Below are 17,174 nucleotides of genomic sequence, written 5' to 3' on the forward strand. Positions count from 1 at the left end.
TGCAAAGCGCACAGAGCTATATAACTGCAGAATTAGCGGCATTTTAGCGAATCGCTTGAATTAAGCAACTATCGCGCTAATAGATTCGACTTGCTATTATTAAGTTTCCATATAATTGCACTTTGTGAGCCGAAAGCATCGATGCATAGCCGAAAGTCTTTACAGAGTGTGTCCTGCCTGTGATGACGTATGACGCTGAAACGTGGACACTGATAGTTGGCCTTGTCCACTAGTTCAAAGTCGCTCAGTGTGCTATGGAGCGGGATATGTTGGGTGTCTCTCTGAGGGACCAAATCGTAATGAGGGAATCTATAGGAGAACCAACTCCATATAGCTCCATGAATTGGCAGGTGGCTGGGGCAGACTGTTCTGGAGTGGACACCACGTACCAGCAAGCGCAGTGTGGGACGATCTCCAACCCGTTGGACTAACGACTTTAAGAAGGTAGCGGGAAGTGAATGAGGAAGGCAGAGGACCGTGTTAGTAGTTATAGATGACATCGTCATCAACAGATACAAGTACACCGCTCACACTCTATGGTTTTGCGCCGCCTGAATCTAGCGTCTCCCTGCGAATGAGAACATCCGTAGACTCAGCTTGATGTGTCGCGAAATTGAAGTGAAGGGCACATACGAGTAGTTTAAAGAACCTGTAGACGTTGGGCTTGCAAGCAGGTATGGTGAATGGTTTTTTTTTTCTGTTGTTTTAGCTGCAATCAGTCGACAGACTATAAGCAGGTTAGTTCTGTTGACGGTGACTGGTGAATGGTGACCGGAAATATTAAAAAGTAAAATTAAATTAATTTATCCTTAGGTAAGTCACTATAAACTGCCTAATCGCTAAAGCAAGACCAAATTCAGTAAAGACTGTGCAGTTCAGCGAGATGTAAATTTTGTAATATTTTGAAAAAATTAACTTCATTTAGTCTGCTGAAATTTTAGTGAAAGTTCAATACTTTTAAGTTTTGGGTAATTAATTTTACTACCCATCGTCATCCGTCCATGTCCATCGCACTGTCTCTTAAACGAATTTCACTTTAACGTTACTTTCATTAAGTAACTTACAATTAATTGTAAGGACGAATTAGTAGTAATGTAGTTAGCTAAAGACATTTCGTGCCAAGTACAAGGAAGGTAGATCGCGGGTAGGTAGAGAGGGGTAGGTAGCTACCTCTACCTATCCGAGGTATAGCGAAGTTGCACTAATTCACGCGGTAGCAAATTGTTAGCTCGTAAAGACTTGGGGAATAGTTTTAATTGCGCAACCCGTTAATTGATAGATGCTACTTTGCTACCTGCTACTTTGCAATTGTAAAGTTTCACTTTTGCCACACTGTAATTTGCGGGAGCTGTTCATAAGTGAAACTGGGTGCGAATGGGGAAAAGGGAATTGCTTTATGTTTAAAATTGTATTTCTCTCTGCTGCGTAGGTATTTCTCATTGCTGAGGGTCTTGACCCGCGGGCATTAATCAATCTGCATAATGAGTATGACTTGACTAATAGGTATATAGGTAGGCATAGGATTTATTATATTAAACGGCAGTCCAAAAAACTGTGTTTTAACCCCCAACCCAAAAAGAGGGGTGTTATAAGTTTGACGTGTGTATCTGTGTATCTGTCTGTGGCATTGTAGCTCCTAGACGAATTGACCGATTTTAATTTAGTTTTTGGTTAAAAGGTGGATTGATCGAGGCTGTTCTTAGCTATAATCGAAGAAAATCTTTGAAAGTTATCAGCTCTTTTTTAGTTTTCTTATAGAGTTTTTTGTGTCGGGGGTTTTTTAAATTTTAAGTCACCTCTGCTAAAGCAGGCGATAGAAACTAATGTGCACCCAGCCTAAGGCTATTATTCGTTCTACTTACAGTAGGTTTACTGGTTTTATAATATTTTAAAGAAGATAAGTCATGACCAATTAATCATTCCCTAAAAGATCACTTAAAGGGGCTTATACATGTGTTATCTTTTTTTTTAATCACATAAAATAACGTTGTCTACTAATGGGGGAGATGTAACTTAGGATACCAGCAAAATATCTCAAGATAATTCGAATCTTATTTCGTAATCTCAGAGTTCAAATTCCTCTGTGACTCGAAAGTAAGTATGAATTATTAGGCGGGCTTGTCAAATTAATTTGATTGTTCTCTGAATTTTTAAACACTCAATTTTCCGCTTTACTTCCCTATGAATAAAGTTCTGAATTATTAATTTGCATTTTCGGATATATTTATGTTTAATTAATGGTTAATTAGGACGGCTCATTAAGACGTGTCCCGTTAGCATTTATTTGGACTTAGTTAATTTCATTTAAGTAGACAAAAATTAATTGGTATACGTTTTAAAGAAGGAAGCTGGTCTTCAGAGATTTTATGTTTAAATTGCCCCTCACAAAATTACAAAATTAATAAACTATCATCAAAATTAATATAATTTTATTATATTTACTGCTGTGGAGCATAAATAGTGAAGAGATCTATCGATATCTAGCTTAGGTAGTTTCAGATAATCAGAGAACATACTTATTGTACTTATTGAATAGAAAAATAGACGTAATAATATGTTTGTAAGGCGAAGTGCATACGAATTGTGACCTATCGAATCTCAGCTATAGAATATAACTAGAGGATGCCCGCGACTTCGTCCGCGTGGATTTAGGTTTTTAAAAATCCCATGGGAACTGTTTGATATTCCGGGATAAAAAGTTGCTTATGTCAATAAGAGGGACGCAAGCTACCTCGGTACCTTTCATACAAATCGATCAAGCGGATGAGTATTTAGGAATCCCGCGGGAACTGTTTGTTTTTTTGGGATAAAAAGTAGCCTATGTCCTTCCCCGGGATATATCTTAAGTCTGTACAAAATTTCATTAAAATCGGTTTAGCGGTTGAGCCATGAAAGCGTAGCAGACAGACAGACCGACAGAAACACTTTCGCATTTATAATATTAGTATGGATTTAACCAAACTTCCCATTTAAAAACCAAAAGGAAGATAAAAATCCTTCTTACTTTTACCATCACGCAAAGAAATGCATCGTATTATACCGTGTTTGTATGGGGAGGTTTAATTAAAAAAATATGGCCGACTACGAATTTTATGAATGCCCTTTAAATAAATTCAAAACGGAGTCTTTTCTAAGGACGTCTTTATGTAGGTCCGCGGAGAGTTTAAGGACTTTTAGAGGCCTTACACAAGTTTTAGTGGATTTATTTTCTCTTTATTCAGAAGGTTCTGGTACTTGTAAGAGATGGTTCGATACGTCACATTGGGTATTGAATTGGTGTTGTTTAGTACTTTTCTCACAAAGGACATTCTAGCTTGTTTAAAAGCTTTCTTCATATCTATAAGAGGTAGGTAGGTACTCACATTTAAATAAAAAGTTTTTTTTAAAGGCTGTAAACTGTAAGGTTAAAGTTGTTTAACATTTTACTATTTTGTTCGGAAAATGGAAATACGAACCTGTTTTAAGATTTCATAAAATAATCGCTGCAGAATTCTAGGAAAGACAATATGGAAGTGATAGAACATTTAAGTAGTCAATTTAAGTTAAGTTCACACCAATTGCGTATGTAGCACGTACACGTGATACGTGCGTAGTGACGCGCGTAAACCCGTAGACGCAACTGCACGCATTACGTCCACGTGAACGTTGACGCCACGCAAGCGTATGTCATGTTTCATACAGTTCCATACATTACAACGCAATGGTACGCGCTACGTCTACGCTTACGCAGCCTGTGTGAACGAGCTCTTAGACTACTGTAGTACACGACAGGTCGAGATGGCAATTGGGGTATGAGACGTGTGCACACCCGCGTTATCCCGCACTGGATTCCTGTCGCGTACTATACTTAGCTACTTAATATGACGTAGACATAGGTACCGCTAATCAAAGAGATCGTTAAACCTTAAAACCGTTGATAAAGATCTATTTATAATAATATATGAATTCTACAAAGTCCTTTAATCACTAGACCCTTTATTTTAGAGGGAAACTTAACAATCATTATTCTACGCGTTCGACGGGAATTTTGGTGGTTTATTAGAGAGCGATCATTAACGAAACGATTAATACGCAATGTAACCCTTTGTAAATACCTACTCTATACCTAAGCGATCCCTCAGATTTCCCGGCTCTTCGACATCGCACCATCAATCGCGAAAGCCAAACAATACCTGATAAAAGCCGTCATATCAAAGTGAGTTGTTTTGTATGATGCCTTAATTCATAGGAGTTTGCGACTAAACTAAATAACACAACATAATAATAGTTAAGGTACCCTAGTAAATGAAATTCTTAACTAAGGTCTGAAAAGACTAGACGTGTAGGTACTTTGACTCTGCTCATACCAAATATTATAAAATGAACTCCAGAGCAGAGCTCATGCCAATTGTATTTTGAAAAGTGAAGATGAATTCGTGCGCTTTTGTATGGGACAAAGACTATATAGATATTGACGCGTGGCTTATGCATCTTTTGACACCTGCAAGCGTGCTTCAAGCCCATACACACAAGGGCAGGGTTGGCACAAACTTGAAACAGTTAAAATAAGACAGATTTATATATTATCTCTTGATTTATATTTATGTCTACTCTACAGCCTCAGATTTTTAAGTTAGATTTCAGTGGGTTGCGACAAGCAACAGAATGAGAGATGGACGTGGCGCAATGCGAGAGCGTCGACGACGCTAATCCGTAAGTGCAGTTATAGTGATCGCGTAGGTGTGCATGGCGCCATTAAATATCGTGGGTGGCGACCGCCGCGCGGGTGTCGTTCCCGATTCGTAGGCGCTTTATCGCGCAGGTTTTGATGATGCTTATTAATATTATCGAGTGATATACGGTATCGTGTGTAGGCCACACGCCTGCTATCACTAACCTCTTATAACTTAAGCCCGCCCCGCTATGTATAAGTAAAATTCGATTGACACGCCGTCAGACCGCTTTCGGCTGTCATTTTGCATTTTTCGTGTTTCTTTATAGATATACCAAGGAAGAAAAGGGTTGGGATTTTTAGAGTTCCTTACCCAAAGGATTACAAGGGTACTCTATCTCTCTCAGCCTCCGCTGTCTGTCCGTCTGTCTTTTTGTAACCTCCATTTTATATTGATACTAGCTGATGCCCGCGACTTCGTTCGCGTGGATGTAGGTTTTTTAAAATTCCCGTGGGAACTCTTTGATTTTCCGGGACACACACACACACACACACACACACACACACACACACACACACACACACACACAAACTTTCTCCTTTATAATACATATTAGTGTGATATACCTACTTGATATAAATTTCTTATTCCTTTTGTTTCAGGTAAGAAACAACGTCATAAGGAAAAAATAACGAATTTCCTACCAAGTAGGCTACAACATAGACACCTCAGGTAGGATTGCCATCTTAAAGTCTTCAGTGTGATGTAAGAAAAAAAACACTAGTTTTGTGGAAATGCAAAACAAAGTGAGACGGTTAGACTTAACGGGCTGCGAAGCTAAAGTGGTAATGGCAGGTGGTATAGTTCGAAAACCCGGCCAAGTTCGAGTCAGACTCGCGCACCGAGGGTTTTAGTTACAATGCCACAGACAGATACACAGATACACACGTCAAACTTATAACACCCTCCTTTTTGGAAAAACATACAATGACATACATACTAGATCCATAGTTGTAACTACAAAAAACTTCTTGCCATGAAACTGAAACGAAGCTAAACGTTTTGTTTGGGCAGCAAAAAGCTCGTTCCAGTATGTAGCGGGGGCCTAATATTGAAATGCCGAGTCAGCCTTCGAGCGTGATTGACGAGCGGCCGCGGTAAGCAAATACTCCCCGGCTACCACCTCCACCTTTACAACACACGACACGATCAAAATATAATACATTCCTGTGATCGTTAAGTTTTTATAATATTATTACTATAAAAAAATGACGATCTCACGTTATCAAGTTTAACATAACATATAGAGAGATAGACAATAGAGAGAATAAAATATCCTAATGATTATAAATTTTAAAGACGGAAATTTTCATAGGAAATAAACCAACTTGTGAAGACTCTCGTAGTCGCGACTGAAACACCAGTTTTCCATAAAAGTTCACTTGATTGAAAATTCAGCGGTCTTTAGTGCGAAAAGTAAGTTTTAGAGTTACCCACTGAGATTATGTCGTGATTATTTAGGGAAATGTCTAGAGATCCATTTAAACCAGAACAATTATTACGATTTAAAATGTAGTATGAACGCTCGGCAAACTATGTAGCTGCTGTAAAATTTCAATGCCACAGCACGAAGTTGTTTCGGTGTAAAATATACTGCCACATGCAGTTTGCAAAGCCTTAGAAATATTGTTACTATTTATATCATGCTACATTGTCGCGTGTTGTTGCCTGGCATAAAACAGCTAATAATTAACTTGTTTGATGCGGTCATTTATTCTTATCACGTTAGAATAGAATAGAATAGATTTTTATTCAAGTAGACTTTTATAAGTGCTTTTGAATCGTCAAAATTTAGTTACGTTATTTAGTTACGTAACGAAACATACGGCCCGTATACAAAATAATTAATCGTATCAAAATCGTGTCGTAGAGTGTAAAAGCTAAGCCAACCGCACAAGAGTTATTAAATTTGCACACGCGCCACTAATTATCGGGCAGACTCCGAACCCAATCTATTTATCAGAACGGAGCGGAGCGGATGCGTGCGTCGCCGTACGGAGAACAATGTGAACGCTTCATAAACGTATAAAGATGTATACACACGAGCATTTATTTTATTTTTTATTTTATTCAGATACAAGTTAGCCCTTGACTGCAATCTCACCTGGTGGTAAGTGATGATGCAGTCTAAGAACTGCGAAAGGAAGCGGGCTAACCTGGAAGGGATATGGCAGATTTCATTAAATCCATACTCCTTGGGTTTCTACACGGTATCGTACCGGATCGCTAAATCGCTTGACGGTACGGCTTTGCCGGTAGGGTGGTAACTAGCCACGGCCGAAGCCTCCCACTAGACCAGACCAGATATTTGGAAATTATGAAATAACAAACCCTGCCGGGAATCGGGCCCGGGACCTCCCACTAATAAGACCACAGCGCTAACTATTGCGCCAGGGAGATCGTTATGTGCGTTTTAAGCTGTAAAAAAATCCTGTATTTTTAAAGTTCACAATATATTGCAAATAAAACATCTCACTGACACTAGAGGTCAAATAACGTTCCGTAAATAAGTCACTCGAAGTCAATGCCACGTCGTAGGAAGGGCATTGACCCGAGTTTTGCACGCTATACAATGCGGGTTTGAAAAATACTAAATCACTAGAACTACAAGATAAGGCAAACGGTTATTGGCATTGGATTGTATTAAGGTAGTAAGTATAATTTTTTTAAGATATGAGATTAGATAAAAGCGTTTATCTAATCTCGTATCTTAAAATTCTAATTACGTGTGTGTCTGTGTAAAACAGTCATGTTTTAATACCAACCATTATGCAACCGTTTCATAAACTACTCACCCTTACAAGACCTAGGCTGGTCATCGTATGCGATCACCATTTAATAGCCATACAAAATGGCTAGATAGGTATATGTTAACATTTCATTATTGTACAAAGGTTCTGTTTCATATTTGTTTGTGCTTAGTCATTGTTTGTATCATTTGTTACATTTATTTTCTTATTACATTTTTTTTTTTTCATTATATTACCATTTTGTTTTTTCGGTACGCCTTTTGGCGTGGAGTAGGATTTTTCAAATAATAATATTATGCTTACATAGGTAATATTTACCATAGGTTGCTTAGTATTTTAAAAATTTCGTCCGCAGTGGTACTTTTAAGAGTACCACTACGGACTTTTTTTTTAATTCATTAAATAGGCACAGTTGCACACGCTTGATCACAATCACACCTGATGGAAAGTGATGATAATGGATAAGATGGGATGCATTTAAATAGATGTCAGAAAAAAAAAACAGATTATAAAGCACATTTATACTAATATTATAAAGAGGAAACCTTTGTATTTTTGTATGTTTGTATTGAATAGGCTCAAAAACTACTGGACCGATTTCAAAATTTCTTTTGCCATTACTTAGAGGGATTCTTCCAAATCCGTATAGGCTATATTTTATCCCGGATAATAGAAAAGTAAATGTCCACCCGTGCGAAGCCGGGGCGGGTCGCTAGTGTTACATATTTTATTATTGATCGAAAATCACATTTGTAAACACATGTGTTATTCAATGTTACCCTCACACTTAATAGTAGGCATATGGCAGTGAATTATTAAACAGCAAACAATAATAACCAAAGTGACTTAGGGCCCAAAATGGGTACCCAATGTAAAAGTAGGCATTTCCATAGTCCTAAGTCAAAATTTCCATATGCATGAATAAGAGAGCCATCCCATCCTCCCATACATCCTAAATGTGGTGTTGTCGCAATTTGGACTCTGTCCCGTGGATGTAGAGCTTTATATTGAATGTTGGCTTTGTAGTATGTGACCCACGGCACTTGAACACATATAATGTAATGCACATAGAATAAGTGAGTTGAGTATCATTAAAGCAAGCGAACCAACAACAAGTCTTTGATTGGGCCTCCAACACTACATGGCGACCCTGCCAGTCGGTGTGCGCGCGCCTTCACCATGCGCGTGCACCGGCTGGGCAGCGTTTACGTTTGAGAGTTGAAAATTTGAAATTGATATTTATTTGAAGATAATACCGATATTTGAGAAATTAAAATTTGAATATGAAGAAGAGACAGAGATTTGAGGATTTAAAATTTGAATAATAAGAAGAGAGAGATTTTTTTAAAGACAACACCAAATATTTCTAAATGGTCCATTGTATGGATTATGGCGGAGAAAGATCGACAGTGCAGAGACATAAAGCTATACATGAAATCATGAACATAATCAAGAAGATATATGTGTAAAGATAAAGTGTTTCGAGTCGTTCTCAAAAATGGTGTTTTTTTTTTTAATGTGCAAGATAAATTTTGGACTAATACCTGAGTGAACATTTTAAATTAGAGACGAAATTAAGGTGTTTTAGAAATAATATTAATTGTAATTTTACGCTGTCCGGATATAAGTTTCGTTATTTACTTTTGTAACACAATTATTTTTTCCTTCTTGTATTGACTGCATTTTTGACCTGACCGTTGACTTTATTTCCAGACTTTATGTGTTTTTTCCAGCTTATTTTTTTAGAAAATACATAATATAGGATCGCAAGGCCAGATTGTACCCAGATTGTACATGTTGTAATAAATGTGTTGGTCTGCTTACGCTGAAGCAATAATTTCGGTATGTGATTTTGACTCTACTTACTAATTTTTAACCCGATATTATTTTGTTTAGGTATCTCGCGATCTTATAGTTACAGATTATCTTGAATTAAATTAAGTAATATTTTTTGAGAAGTTATAATATAAATCGAAAATCGGTGATTTTCTTTGTCAGCCATATTTTCAGAAATTATAGATTTCAATTATTTAGTTTTCTCGTATTTACAGCCTGTTTATCATTAAAACTTTAAGAGTGACTTAAGTATATGAAGGAAGTATAGTTTCCATTTATTTTACAAAAATTCATATCTTAAATAGTAGAAAAGTACTATTTTGATAGCAGTAAAATTTTCAGTTTAGTTTAGAGTAAAGGTAACACCTTACTTGGATTTTGCGTTTTATTAAAAGCTGACTTTAAATAATAATCATTACTTGGGTATGATATTAGGTATCAAGAATTTCGTGATGCAATCAAATGTGAATATGACGCCGATGACCACAGTAAATAGGTCATATCAAATACAAAAGAAACGCTGATACGCACCTTTTCGTTTTGTATTACAATACTATAATTGCCATTGAATTCAAAAACAATAGGTGGTAGCCGAACAATGATAAAATATATCTAATTGATAACTAAGCAACTTAATTGTTTTCAGATTTGTTTTGATTTCATAACTTAGCGATATTGTCGAGTATCTTCATATGAAAGGTTTTGGCAAACATAAATATATGTTTGAACATTATGTGACGTATTGAACATCGTTGATGACGAATGATAGCAGGATTATGTCGATTTATAGGCTCGTGACTACTTGAACACTATTTAGAAGTTCTCATGGATTTTACGTATTTTTTTTTTTTTGCATAATGGATGCAAGGCGCATCGAAGGAATATAATGACTAGTTTCGGATTTGAATTATGAGAATGGTTAACTTTTTTTTTGCAAAAGATGTAAGGGTTTTTTTTTAAATATGAAGTGTATTGAAAGAGTGTATGATTTGTTCAGGAATTGAATGATGAGAATGGTTAATTTTTTAGCAGAAGACGTTGGGGTTTGCTTTATTTAAAGAGAATGTAAGGTTTGGTTTGGTATGCATATGCGATTGGAATTAAAAGATAGGAAGAGATTATAAAGTATAATATAAATGTGAGGATAAGAAGTGATGTGAGTTACCGGCCCACCTCTTGATCATGTTGTACGCTAGTTCGTCTGCGTGAAAGACTGGAGCAAAAGGTACCATAGTAATGAAAATAATATATAAATAAATGAAGTAATGGCATTTTGGGAATGGTATTATGGAAATGGAAATGATTTGGGAACGGTGTAAAATATTTGTGAAAGTATATGGTATGAAAACTTTTGAAGATGGGTAGTGTTATTAGATAACACATGGCAAGAATTTTTTGTGAAAGGAATGGGAAAGTGTCAATAAGTTTATCGATTTTAGCTTTACTATTGTGGACGGATTGATCACCCGAACATCATGGTACAGTTAATAATCGTTACAACTAATTTTTTTTACAAGTTGTTGTGTTTGGAATGTACCTATACTCGCCTTTTATCTCGATCATGCTGTACAGTAGTTGTCTGCGTGAGAGTAATTGTGCATAGGAGTATAAATAAATAATAAATGAAAATATGAAGTAAAAGGAACCTAAAGTGGTTAAGAATATAAAAGAAATAATAATAATATGATGAAAGGAGTTTATGCCATAATAATAATTATGATGAGAATAAGTTGAATATTATAATGAATAATATGAATTATGACGTAATAGAATAGCGCGCGCACACGGATAGAGGAGAAATCGATTTCTAAACCGAAAAGGATTTTGATTGATTTGGATTGACTTATTAAATACCTCGGACTTGACAAATTTTATTATTTTTTTGCATTTTTTTCAGACTATTTTTTTTTCTTGCATTTTTCACTTTGTGTATTTTTTACGTTATGTCATTTTTATTGTGTTTAGGCTAAAAAAAAAAAATGTTTTACTTATTTTTTTTTTTTCAAGTGCCCTGGGAGGTGTAGTATGTGACCCACGGCACTTGAACACATATAATGTAATGCACATAGAATAAGTGAGTTGAGTATCATTAAAGCAAGCGAACCAACAACAAGTCTTTGATTGGGCCTCCAACACTACAGCTTATCTTAAGAGTCCATTTGCCTAGCGCACATTAGTAAAGTTGCCCAGCGCTAAGAGTAGGGTCGGTATGCTGTCGAAAATTCTCGGACGTCCCTATTATTTTTCAATGTTGACTAAAAAAGTCCAAGTAAATATCTCTTTAACATTATTTTTGGAATCTCTTGCAATTATTTACAAGCACTTTCTATTTGGAGCCATGGGCCATATTTAATCTCCCAAAGTCCTGAAGGTAGCGCCGTAATCCTTCAATCAAGGTTCTGGTGAAATAACAGCGAGAGATCACACAAGAAAATGACTCATCATGATCAACCTATTGCCGGCTCACTACTGAACACGGGTCTCACTCAGAGTGAGAAGGGTTTAGGTCATAGTCTGCCACGCTGGCCCAATGCGGATTGACAGACTTCACACACCTTTGATTACAAAAAGTGTGAGTGAGAAAATTACTGATTTACCTAATTTTGACTTTAAGTTACATTACAATTACAAGAGTGGACCAATGTACCTATGTGACGGGCAGGAAAATCTGAATGATGCCAGTTATATTTCAACAAAAACCAACTCAGCGAAATCGTTGGCAGCATGCGCCTGCGACATGTGGCAACAACAGGTGTCAACAAATCAAATAAGAATCTTTTATTTGCACGTTTTCATATACAGAAAAGGTATTACAGTGATTTTTAACAATCTACAATCTGTCAAACGATGGGTATGCAAAATTTGAATACTTGCATGTTGAATACAAACTTGTTTTCCTAATACCTATTACTTATATTATGATTTATAATAATTTCGTCCAGCAAAAAATATTTAGGTTATTTTTCATGGTGGAGAAATAGACAAATTTTAGCAATCACTTGGCACATTTTTGTTAAAACAGCAACTTGAGGGCTAACATATATTTTTCAATGTTCCACCCTGACATAACAGTTCAATTTGTAACAATGCACAAACTAATAAAATACCACAATTAAAAAAAAATCTTAACCATTTATTGTCTCGATTTCGTTCAAAATAATACGATACCGCAAACACCTATAGAAAAAAATGCACACGAACACTTATAAAAAAAACTTGATTGAAAACTTCCCGCTTTGCTCTTTCGATTATTATTATCACCCCTCACATATGCACCCTACTTCTCACTATCCGAAATAAAATATTTATGGAACTAAAAGCACTTTTTCTCTTTGATTCAGTGGTTCTATCGGTTCGGGTGTTTCGTGGTAATAAATGTGTTAGGGGTGGTCGGCCATAAATAAAATTAGTCCATGGACTGTTCTCCCCGCGGCCTCGTCATAATGATATGGGGTATCATTGAGTTATTAGCACTTGAATGTGTCAATATATTGTTGCATCAACCACTTTGGAGATTAGACTTGACATCTGTTTTTAGGGTTCTGTATTAAAACAAGAAACCCTTATAGTTTCTTTAGTACCCTAAGACTCACGGCCTTTTGAAAAAAAAACTATATGAGCTGTAAAGTTTATATTTGTTGGCAAGTTATTGAAACCAGTTACATAAGTGTAGGCAGTGGCGTGGAATTGGAACCAGATAAGGGTAGGCATTAGTATGGTAGGTCATAGGTCAAATTTACTGCAAGGTCATAATACAAAATAAGCTTCGAGCTAGATATAACAGCTGGGGTAATCAGTGCTTTTATGCCTCTATTTAGTTTGAATAATATTCATAAATAATGTCTTCAATAAGTGATTAAGTTTTAATATAAGTTGATTTGTTCATGGAGAATACATAGTTTCACAAAGAGATAAAACCCCGGTAAAAAAACAAAGATTTGAAAAAAAAGACCTGCACGCCACTATAAGTGTAGGTATTCAGTTTTGAAAAAACAAATATCTTACAGGGTGCCTCCTGAATATAAAATGCTTGGCCATTACAGCAAGTGATATTTGCTTAAAAGGTGCGTCTTACTTGGGATCGAACCCTGATCACTTCCGAATAGGAGGCTGACATTTTAACCACTGGGCTATCGAAGCTTTTAAGTAGAACCACGAAATTACACAATGGGTAGTCTGGTGGGAGGCTTCGGCCGTGGCTAGTTACCACCCTACCGGCAAATCCGTGCCGCCAAGCGTTTTAGCGTTCCGGTACGATGCCGTGTAGAAACCAAAGGGGTATGGGCTTAGTCAAAACTGTCACACCCCGTCCAGGTTAGCCTGCTTCCATCTTAGACTGCATCAATACTTACCACTTTAAAAGGCAATCTCACCTGATTGCAATCAAGGGCTAACTTGCATCTGAATTTAACAAGTGTAAATTAAAAATTTATAACACCCCAGACAAGTAAAGGTTACAGTAACTAGAAAAGAGCTGATAACTTTCAAACGGCCGAACCGATTTTCTTGGATTATAGCTAAGAACACTCTCGATCAAGCCACCTTTCAAACAAAAAAAAAAACTAAATTAAAATCGGTTCATTAGTTTAGGAGCTACGATTCCACAGACAGATACGCAGATACACAGCTACACAGATACACACGTAAAACTTATAACACCCCTCTTTTTGGGTCGGAGGTTAAAAAAGCCCCACTCACTTTACCCAGCTTTCGTTCCTAATTTCCAGAATACCAAACCCTATTATTAGGCTTTTTCAAATGTAATAAAGTCTTCAATATTCTTCGCGAAATTGTTCAAACGTTTGACGTTTAAAGTACAAGTAAATTGACGCCAGCAGCGCGCCGGCTAATTCCGATTTCAGTGCACGCGACGTCAAGACACGTGCCACGACAACACGCTACGTACGAATTACGGCGGAATTTACACTTGCAGGCGGCTTTGCCACCAGAGATGTGGTAGGCTACGTTGCTATGGATGTGTGTGATTCCACCACAGAAATCCAAATAATAGCTACATACATCTATGGATTCCACCAATTATTTCCATTGCTCCACATAGCTTAGCAGAGGTGGAAACGGGTTCAACGAAGCTATGTTTTTTATATGGAAGGATGTGTGCCATGGATGAGAGCTATGAAATGGATGTGAGCTACGAATGTGAGCTACGGATGGACGCGAGTAACTACGCGAGTGGTAATGCTCTGCTACTTCTAATATCGTAGTAGGAATAAAATTTATGAAAATCCTTTCTTAGGAGGAGTGCTTTCATTATGTAGAGAAAACGAAACATGCAAAATCTCAAGTCTCTATACCCAGCTACGTTTATATTCCATGTCAGTAAGTTACTCCCTTTATATACGAGTAAATGAAAATGAAAATGATTCTCCATATCTTATCTTTTACAGATAACGAAAAACATGATATTTAAAAGCTTTCCTACGTTACATTTTAATACCGTAGTAAAATATTATATCAAAGTGTAACGGAAAACATCTGGACAAAACTACATCCTTCCAACTTCCAACTAGGATATCTTTTTTATTTCCCCCAAAGATTCTGATTAATAGCAAGTTTTGTCGCCTTACAATCTTTAAAAGCGCCATTTTTAAAACTGAACCCCTGAAGTGAAATCAACCCTAAACAACAGACTATACGGTCTATATGACCACGTCAATGTTGTACCCGTTTTACAAAGGATTATTGTTAATTGTAGACACGGTAAAGCGTTTAAATACCCTTAACATATGTTTGTGGTGGGGTATATTTAGCTCATAGCATCTGTAATATATGTTAACTGGATGTATAAGAATTATAATTTAGTGCAATTTTACATAACTTCCGATCAAACGTGCAAAGATTTTTTTGAATTGCTTCAATTCGAGACAAAAGTTTTACTTAAGAGCCCTTAGTACTCGGAATTATGAGTTTTCAAGTACATTAACGTGAAATCTGAAGGTTTCCCTGGTGAGCGCTAAGGCCTCGGATTTGATTCCCTGCAATAACAATTTAGATGCCAAGCGATTTAACATTTTGGTATGTTGTGCTGTACCGATTACTAGAAATGATTCAATAAACCTATCATACCATACCAAGATAGACCTATATCTTTGACTCCAATATTGACCTACCTACCAGTTACCACCAGGTGAGTGTAACTGAAAAAAAAAAAGGTTGAAACTTACGTTTAAGTTACGAAAACAAGTGTACACAAAAATATACCCTTAATACTTAGACTCAAGTCCTTTGAACTTCACGCCTATGTAACTAGCACAAACGCCCACTAAAACTATTTATAATAGGATATTAATTACACAAAATGTCTAAGCCTACGTTTACAGAAGAGCGGTTGTTGGTATAAAGTCGTTGACACACAATGCTAACTGTCACTCTCCTAGAAGTTGTAATACAGTAAAACAAAGTAGGTTTTCTTTTAATCGATTACAAGTTAGCCCTTGACTGCGACCTAAGATTGATGCAGTCTACGATGGACGCGGGCTAACTTGGAAGGGGTATGGAATTGTTTATTAAACCCATACCTTTTATTGGTTTTATACCGCAACGTACCAGAACGCTAAATTTTACGTTACAGAACGTTAAACGTAGATATAGCCATGATTAACGAACAATGCCGTTTAGCATTGAGAATTTTAACCCCAATTCAATTGGCATCTGCAGTAAACATATTCCATCGGTTGACCATGATATATCCGTCTTGCCCCACTTCTGTTTCAGCCTAAACATAAATTGGGAGCTAAATAAACACTTCCTCATGACTTGGGTTTATTTGAGGGTGACAAGTCATTTGTTCGGATTTAGGATTAGGATATTAGTTGTTGGCATCTGTTTTAGTCATTTCTCAATAATATCGAGTTGTAATCAACCTTATGCCGTTCACATTTCGGTTTAAATTTAAAAAACAAGTGTTAATCTTTTATGTGGTTCAATATTTGTGAAAGCATGTACTTAAGAATGTTTGTTGTTGTTATTCTTCTATTTAGTATGTTCTCAGTAAATAAATTAAATATACTAGCTGACCCGCCCTTATTTGATAGAAATAGTTTCTTATCCATAAAATTTTGGCATATAGGTTCTCTATATCGTCTTGTTTTATTATTTTATTTACTATACTATAATATTACTATAATACTATACTATATATAATACTATGATATTTCACTATAGATAGATAGACTCGCGATTTCAACCGTGTAGATTTAGGTGTTTTAAAAATCCCGTAGGAGCTCTGACTTTCCCAGATAAAAAGGCTTAATCAGATTTAGATCGTAGGCTAAACCTTAAGAAGAATAAATTTAAATTGCATCAAAACATTACCCTCTGGTGCAGTCAGGTAAAAAGAACAAAACAGTAAAGTACACCTTTAACTTTCTTGGTAAGTTTTAAAATAGCTCGTGAGAATTCCCAAAGAAGCTGCATAGGAAACTATGTAGAATACAAAACGAAATTTCCGAAGTGCATCAGCTGAAAATACGTACAATTAACCGTCCATTGGAAAACATTTGCCCGCAAAATGGATGGAGTGGCGAGGCCGGCGCGACCGCAGTGGTAGTTTAGGGTTAAAATGCTTTTCGTGTTAAATCATCGACATCATCGGACTATAATAGTTTTGTATAATATATTTCAAGCTGAGAGGTTTCTGGAATGGTTTTCGTAGTCTATGCTTTGGCCCTATTATATTTTGTTTGCGAAAATGAGTAGGTAGTACCTACCCAACCCCCGACCCAAAAAGAGAGGTGTTATAAATTTGACGTGTGTATCTGTGTATCTGTCTGTGGCATCGTAGCTCCTAAACTAATGAACCGATTTTTTTTTTTTTTTGTTTGAAAGGTGGCTTGCTTGAGAGTTTTCTTAGCTATAA

At 36.4% G+C, this 17,174-nt stretch overlaps 1 protein-coding gene and 1 long non-coding RNA gene across 4 annotated transcripts in view; both read left to right on the forward strand.

Annotated features, from left to right (window-relative positions):
- LOC123867082 overlaps positions 1–17,174 on the forward strand; it is a 125,145-nt gene that overhangs the window by 49,991 nt on the left and 57,980 nt on the right. The window lies entirely within an intron of this gene.
- On the forward strand, positions 157–15,648 carry LOC123867119. The gene is made up of 3 exons (XR_006796337.1): positions 157–296; positions 6,583–6,585; positions 15,637–15,648. It is a non-coding gene; the product is annotated as an uncharacterized LOC123867119 (long non-coding RNA).

Source organism: Maniola jurtina, chromosome 7 (genome assembly GCF_905333055.1).
Source record: "Maniola jurtina chromosome 7, ilManJurt1.1, whole genome shotgun sequence".
Classification (NCBI taxonomy): Eukaryota; Metazoa; Arthropoda; class Insecta; order Lepidoptera; family Nymphalidae; genus Maniola; species Maniola jurtina.